Below are 8209 nucleotides of genomic sequence, written 5' to 3' on the forward strand. Positions count from 1 at the left end.
TCTTTCCCTCGGGCAATGCCAGGGATTCCATTAGTACCTCCAAGAGTGAACTAGCAGGGGAGGCGCCACCAAAGAAACTCGTCTATACACTTGAGATTGTGTTACCTTTGGTGGTGAGCATCGTGTCTGCTGCACTCTGTTACATACATAAAGTCCTAGTTTTGTCTGGGGCCCCAAGAGTTATGCATCTTTGAAATAACCTACTGGAATGCATGGCCCTGGTTACTGCTCTCAGAGGTTTCAGGTTCTCTCAAGTGGGTACCCATGCACTGGTTATGCTCTTGTCAGGTTTTCAAGCTTTCCCTGAAGGCTAATTGAATCACGATCAGGGCCTAGTGTACCAGGTAAGGGAAAAGTGCATTGTACTTACACCATGATGTAAACCTTACCATGGGATAAACCTTATCTATCCACTCATCCCTGTCACAACCCAATTGATTCACGACAATCCCCAAGGACATAAATGCAACCAGCCAGTAAAGATGCTTGAAATTCTCCAGTTATCTGGTATTCAATAAATACTGATCTTTACTTTTGTGTAAGTAATGATCTCTAAACCTCTGCACCAGAGTGCAATGCATCTTTAGGCCCAAAATAAAGTATGAGGCCTCTTTCACAGTAGAGTTTGCTGAATATTGGCACACACAAAGGAGCAAAGATAGGAATTTTAAACACTGTTGAGTTAATTTATGCTGTCAGTCATAGCTGAATTTGGCAGCCATCCCACTGCTATGAGCAATGGGCTAGTGTGACTCCTGTATAACACAAAACATAGAAGAAATTTGTGTTGCTCTTTTTCCCCACTTTTCAGCTGACATGTATCACTCCTGGTCAGACTTTTTTTCCCTTTGGCTACAGATATGAATGTTAAGAAAATTAAATCACAGCCCTGTTCAAACATTTACTTTGGCTCCAATCAACCTTCAGCTTTAATAAATAAATCATAACCACATGTCCAGTTCTTTACTTGTTACCAAACTATAAGTAATAAGAAGGCATTTTTCACTGTAGATTGTACTTATGGCAGAGGAGGGATCTGCTTTAACACTGACTCATCCTGGGCCTAATGCGATTCAGGTAAATGATGAAGGGCTTGATCCTGCAACCAGGTTGTGATTAAACCAGGAAAAGTTTAATGTTTAAAATATGCCAGCTAGCATTTCAACTAAAACTAGTATAAGCAGAACTTAGCAGCATATGAGGTTAACCAGTCCTGGCTAGCACATCTTAAACAGAATCTAGTTAAATTCTGGGCGCACCTACACATGCACTTTACTGTATAGTAGACTAATTTGTTCTGCAGTAAAGCATCACCGTCTACACGTATGCTATTATTAGGCCTGAGTAGACTTATTTACTCTACCATAGGATAGTCCTGCCAGACACAAGTACTATCCAATGGCAGAATAAGTTAAAGTCCCTTAGTGAGGTTGCAAGTTTCAACATTTCCTTCAGCATGCAGTTTAAGGGGGGAGAGGGAAAACAAAAAAAAGGATAAAACCAACACTTTTGAATAGTCCACTGAAAAAACAATAGACACACAAGAATGTAGGACCTCCAGAGATCACTTAGTCCACCTTCCACTAAGACAGGACCAAATACCCCATAATACCCAACAAATGCTCATTTAATTTGTTCTTAAAAGCTTCTGATTAGGCAGTTCCACAGCCTTCCCTAGTAGCCTATGCCAATGTTTCACCACCCCTTACAGTTGTTTTTAACTTCCTTTTCTAATCACTCAGCTTTTAGTTTCTAGTGAGATTGAATTTTCCCTAATTGTGTCAGTATAGATTCTTTCAAAATACAAAAGATGTGAATTTCTAAGAAAAAAAAAAAAAAGAACTCAGGTTAAAAAAAACCCACAAATCTTATTAATAAGGGCCTTGTTACACATTAATTTTAGGTGGCTCCTAGAGCTCTTAACCCCTAAATTGTCCACGCATTAACACCTGAAACTTGTTTTCAGCGCACTTTAGAAAGCTTAAAGTTATGCCACTCTGAGACAGGTTTATCTCTGATCTGTGTTACTGAGCTCATGTTCCATTAATGTGTAGCCACTCCCCAAAGGAACCATTCAAGTTGCAGTCCTTCATTATCCCAGGATGCAGTGTCCCCTCCCCAACCTTCCTGTTCTGTGTGAACAAACTTTCTACCCCCTGAACTCTAATGCCCAGGAGGCTGTTCTGGTACCGAACCAACTCTCCTTGCCACCCCCATGGGTGCAACCCTGTGCAAACAGCCTACTAAGCATATGCCAGCTAGCCAAGTTACAAGACCCTAATGGGTCCAGAAGTGGGGTCTAGGTGTGATTTGTGGGGGATAAGGTAGGGAGCCGGATCAGGTTCCCATGAGTTGGGGCTTCCTTCCTGGGACAGGGGCAGTATCTCCCCCAAGAGCACCTTCCCTCACCACTCCCACTTCCCAGCCACCCCAGGAAGCATGAACACCCTTCCCCCACTCCCAAATCCCAATTTATTAAAACATGAGGCCTTCTTTAACTTACTTCCTCTTGATTTCTTTTTAATTTTTTTAACTTTTTTATTTTATCCATCAGTGGCTGACTTCTTTCATTTCACCAGCCTTCCCCCACCCTCATTTCCTTTTCACCTCCCACCCCAACTATTAACTCTCTGCTTCCCATCTTCATGTTCCTGCCCCCGCCCACCCCAACCCATCTCACACACATCTCCCACCTAGAGCAGGGATAGAAACCTGCCCTGGCTCACCAGCCCTCTGGTGGCAAGTCCACAGCTGTGCAGGTCAGGGACAGTCAGAGAAGGTTTTTAGCCTTAAAGTGAAACTGCTCCAAACTCAAACTAGGACGAACACTGATACGCTTGCCAATCTGGTGGTTGCACCAGAGGAAAAGGCAGACCTTTTTAACAATTTCTTTGCCTCCATTTTTTTGTGCAGGGACCAGGACTCCCCCACTGAGATTCAGGATAGACTCAGGAGAGACTCTGACAGGCCTAGGGTCAGGAAGGACTGAGTTAGGGAACTTCTGGAGAGGCTGGACGTGTTCAAATCAGCAGGTCCAGATGCTCTCCACCCCAGGGTGCTGAGGGAATTGGCAGGTGTTATTGAGGGGCCCCGGCATGGCTTTAAGAGCACTCATGGTGCTCTGGTCAGGTGCCAGATGACTGGAAGAGGGCCAGTGTGGTCCCCATTTTCAAAAAAGGGAGGAGGGAGGACCCAGGCAACTCTAGGCCCATTAGTCTTACTTCGATCCTGGGGAAGCTCTTTGAGAAGATTATCCAGGACCACATCTGGGAAGGACCAGCATGGGGAATGATGCTCAGGGGCAACCAGCATGGATTCATTAGGGGCAGGTCCTGTCAGACCAACCTGATTGCCTTCTACAATCAGGTCACAAAATCATTGGACACAAGTGTCGCGGTGGATGTAGTCTTTCTGGACTTCAGGAAGGCCTTTGACACTGTCTCCCACCCCATTCTCATTAAAAAGCTAGGCGACTGTGGCAGTGATGCCTACACAGATGGATTGCAAATTGGCTGAGGGGCTGCACCCAGAGAGTGGTGGTGGACAGGTCATATTCAATCTGGAGGGATGTGGGCAGTGGGGTCCACCAGGGGTCAGTCCTTGGGCCCACACTGTTAAACTTTTTATTAGTGACTTGGACGAGGGGGTGAAAAGCACCCTGTTCAAATTTGCTGATGACACTAAGATCTGGGGTGAGGTGGGCATGCTAGAAGGGAGGGACAGGATGCAGCTGGACCTGGACAGGTTACGGGGGTGGATGAATGAGAATAGGATGGGATTCAATATTGACAAGTGCAGCGTACTGCACTTGGACAGTAAGAACCAGCAGCATGCCTGTAGGCTGGAGAACTCCCTTCTCAAAAGCACAGTGGCAGAAAGAGATCTTGGAGTCATTATTGATTTCAAGATTTTAATGGGGTGCCAATGTGAGGACGCAGTCAGTAAGGCCAACCGCACCTTGTCATGCATCCACTGATGCATCACAAGCAGGGCCAAGGAGGTGATCCTCCCCCTCTATGCAACACTGGTCAGGCCACGGTTGGAGTACTTCATCCAGTTCTGGGCACCGCACTTTAGGAGAGATGTGGCCAGCATCAAGAGGGTCCAGAGAAGAACCACTCGCATGATCAGGGGACAGCAGGGAAGACCCTGTGAGGAGAGGCTACGGGACCTGAACCTGTTCAGCCTTCATAAGAGAAGGCTGAGAGGGGACCTGGTGGCCATCTACAAACTTACCAGGGGGGACCAGCGGGGAATGGGAGAGACCCTGTTCACCCGAGCACCTCCCGGAGTAACAAGAAATAATGGCCATAAGTTTTTTGTGAGTAGGTTCAGGCTGGACATTAGAAGACACTATTTCACAGTCAGGGCTGCTAGGATCTGGAACCAACTTCCAAGGGAAGTGGTGCTGGCTCTTATCTTGGGGGTCATTAAGAGGAGGCTTGACAATTACCTAGCTGAGGTCATATGAGCCCAGTATTCTCTCCTTCCCAGGGCAGGGGGTCGGACTTGATGATTTACTTAGATCCCTTCCGACCCTACATCCATGAATCTATGATCAACATTTGAGTAGCTCAAAGTGTAACATGCAACAGGGCCCTAAGATCACTTGTTCTTCCTTAATTTACTTTTAACACTGATAATTAAAGTCTTTACGCCGGACTCACCAATTTATCTTATCCTTGGCCAGCTAGTTGATTTTCCTAGAGCTCAATATTTAAATACTATTATATGTTTACTTTTGTTTTCAAAATAGACTGAGTTGGCTCACGAAAATGATGGCATGAAAATTGGCATTGATCCAAAAACTGTGTGTGTATTAAGATACAAAGGAGCAAGTGATGGCTTTTTAAGGTATTTTCAACTAAATATTAATATGTATACAGCTGTGTACAATAAGCCTGTATTGCTGTATACATATGTTCACACCTGGAAATCTACACATACATATGTCACAGGTGTAGCATGCTCAGAATATATCTCAAAATGAATTTTTGACAAAGAAAGGCATAGCTTTTATGAAAGTTGAGATATTTCCTTCCATTTTTGCCCAGAAGTGCGGGGATGCTGATACATATGATGTAGTGGCTGGCTGGAGTGCACTAATTAGTCTGCTCCAGCAGGTTCAACTAATCAAGTCTGTTCCAATGCACTGTAATTACAGCACATCAGAGCAGCCTCCCTGCACATGTACAGGCACCCTATGGGTCCAGAAACTTGGCAGCAGGGAGACAGCCATTAACACTGCCACTGCTCCTCCACCACCAAATTTTCAGACTGGTGGGAAGCTCTGTGATGCAAATGACATGGCCCTGCAGGCTGGATCTGATAGTGGTGTGTGTAACAGTCCATATTTGATTCAGATTTGGATTTGGCCCGAATCAGGGACAGTGATTTGATTCGTTGATTTAGATCACTGTCCCAATTCAATATGGGTGAATCCAAACCTATAGAGTCGATGCTGATTCCGAGAATCATTGATTCAGTCATAGTTTTAAATGTTTTTTCTACATACCTTGAGGTACCAGGCATGGCTTGTGAACACTGCAATGCTGGGGCAGATGGAGCATCCCACAGGACTGTGGGCCCCCCCCCTGCACCCCCTAGCTTCATGATGGGCTGCGGGGGGACCCCAGGTGCCCCCCCCAGCCCCAGGAAGCACCAGTCGCCAAGCAGGGGGGTCTGCTGCGTGCTCCCTGGCAGACCCATAAAAGGAGTAGAAGTGCTTCTGGTCCAGTTCTGGGTCCACTGCCAAGCACGCTGGGGACCGCCCCCCTCCCCCCAAAACTCCCATGAGGTGCTCCATCTGCCTCAGCATCTCAGCATTCACAAGCCATGTGGTACCTTGAAGTATGTAGAAAAAACATTTAAAGCTGTGTCTATGTCTGAATCAGCAAATCTTTCCGAATCGATTCAGAGGGTTCCAATTCAATTCAGAGAGATTAAAGGGTCTCCTGATTTGATTTGGTTCTGGAGATTTGGCCACTGACTTGGGCCAAATCTCCGCTGAATTGAATCAGCGACTGAAGCTTTGCACAGCCCTAGGATGTGACCGAAAGGCCAGGGGGTAAGCACTCCTGGTCTATTAAAACTAATATTTTATCCAGATTTACTCAAATGCCATGTCTGCCTTTCATGATGCAATTTCATTTTACTGAGAATTTGTTACTGTAGTCCTAAATTCTAACTCTTAGAATTGAAAAAAATGCCTCAACACTTCCTGAATATTTGTTCACATTTTAAAACAAATTTGCGTTGACTGCACTTGTGCCCCTTATCTCAATTATCAAGCTTATGTTTGTTGCAAAAGAATTTTAAGCTCACCTGCTCAAATATTTGCACAAAAAGTGGTATATATCATGTGGAATAGGATAAAGCTGCAGACAGCGAAAACCCCAAGCCCTGTCAGAAAGGGCCTCTATTAAAGGTTTCTATTTACCAAGGTACTTTAGCATAAGTGTAACCTGAGTATTCTCACTAACTGCACATTACTCATAAGCTAAAGTGCCTTACTAGAGATCAGGGCCTCAATGACCCTGTCAAGAATTAAATATTATGCATTGCAACCCAAGGACATGCACACGGATGGATCCCGGCATGGATCTCTGCTCCCTGAGGAGACAGGTCTCATGGCTAGGCAGTGCTGGTCCCTGCCGCGTGACCTGGCTCTGCAGGGAGCAGAGATCCAGGGCTGCATGGGGCAGGCAGCAGCGGGGAGGTCACCGGTCCACTTCTGGGTCTGCTGCTAAGTGCACGGGGGACCCCGCCACTTTCAAGTACTTCCAGTCCACTTCCAGGTCCACTGTTGAGTGCACGGGGGACCTCCCTATGCACCTGTGGGATGTTCCATCTGCTCCACCATCTCAGCATTCGTGATCCACGCCTGGTTCCTCGAGGTATATAGAAAAAACATATAAAGTTGTGTTTATGACCAAATTGTCAGATCTCTTCAAATCTTTCTAAATTGATTTGGAGGCTTCCAATTTGATTCAGAGAAATTAATGGGTCTCCTGCTTTGATTTGGATTCGGAGATTCGGCTGCCGAATTGGGCCAAATCTCCTCCAAATCGAATCAGCGGCCAAAGCTTCATACAGCCCTACTGGTCATCTCTATTATGCCTGCTTACTAGTTTCTTTCATCTGTGTTTCCTTTGTGTGCTATAAATATCACTTACTTTCAGTTTCAATAAAGGATTTGAGTCTGTGATTAAGCATAGCATATGGTTACTTATTCCTGTCAAGCCACAGTCTGGTACTTCATACCATTTTAGAATATCATCACTCTGCAATTATGGTAAACCTAAATTGTGCCTACATTTGGAACTAATGAAAGGTGGAATAAAAGCTCAAGGGCACAAGTTAATTGATCTATTTATGATCAAGGAAAGACCTGTTAATGCAATGGAGAGTTGTGAAAGATCCGTTCAGCTTTCACTAACTCATGTGCTTCACTTAGGTGAAAGTCTTAAGATTTATGCCTAAATTAAGTAATTAAGGGCATATAACAAGGGCCTGATCTAATCTGTTTTATGAGGATATACATAGATACAAACAATTAATGAATTGGAAGACCATTTTAGTAAACAGAATTTCTTTAAGTCTAAAAGTTGATATAAAGAGGTATCAGTGAGTTCCAACAGCCCTAATAGCTATAGCAGAAGTGCTCACATCACAGTCTAACAAATCTGTAAATTCTCCTAAATATCTGTCACCAACAATCTCAGAGAGAACACCAGGGGGAGGGGGAGGGGGAGGGGAAGGAGGAGGAGGAATAAAGAAGAAAGAAGTAGTAGTCTCTGCTGTATCTTACTGTAGCTGAGATTGCAACAAGCCTTGCATTATTATAAGCCTGATTTTAAATAGACCATCCAACTCTGAAGAACTAAAAGTTATCAAACTGAAATTCTAAAGCTGTCATCTTAGTCCTCGGTGGGTCTAATGGACTTTTTTTCCCTTGTAAATTTAAGTGAGGAAGTTTGGAAGTTGGATCAAATGAATCTCTAAATGTATCATTCTGAATGATTTGGAATAACATCTGAGGCTGTTCAAAAATATAACCACAGAACAATGCATGCAGGTAATATCTCCAAGTTCATAATTATCGGCTTCTCTGAAGCTTCTGGATGGAGACAATTACAAATTGCTGCTAACCTGCCACAGGTGGAAAAGACAGTGTAGCATTTGGTGAGCTCCAATCATTTGTTTCCAA

Source organism: Alligator sinensis, unplaced genomic scaffold (genome assembly GCF_000455745.1).
Source record: "Alligator sinensis unplaced genomic scaffold, ASM45574v1 scaffold746_1, whole genome shotgun sequence".
Lineage (NCBI taxonomy): Eukaryota > Metazoa > Chordata > Crocodylia > Alligatoridae > Alligator > Alligator sinensis.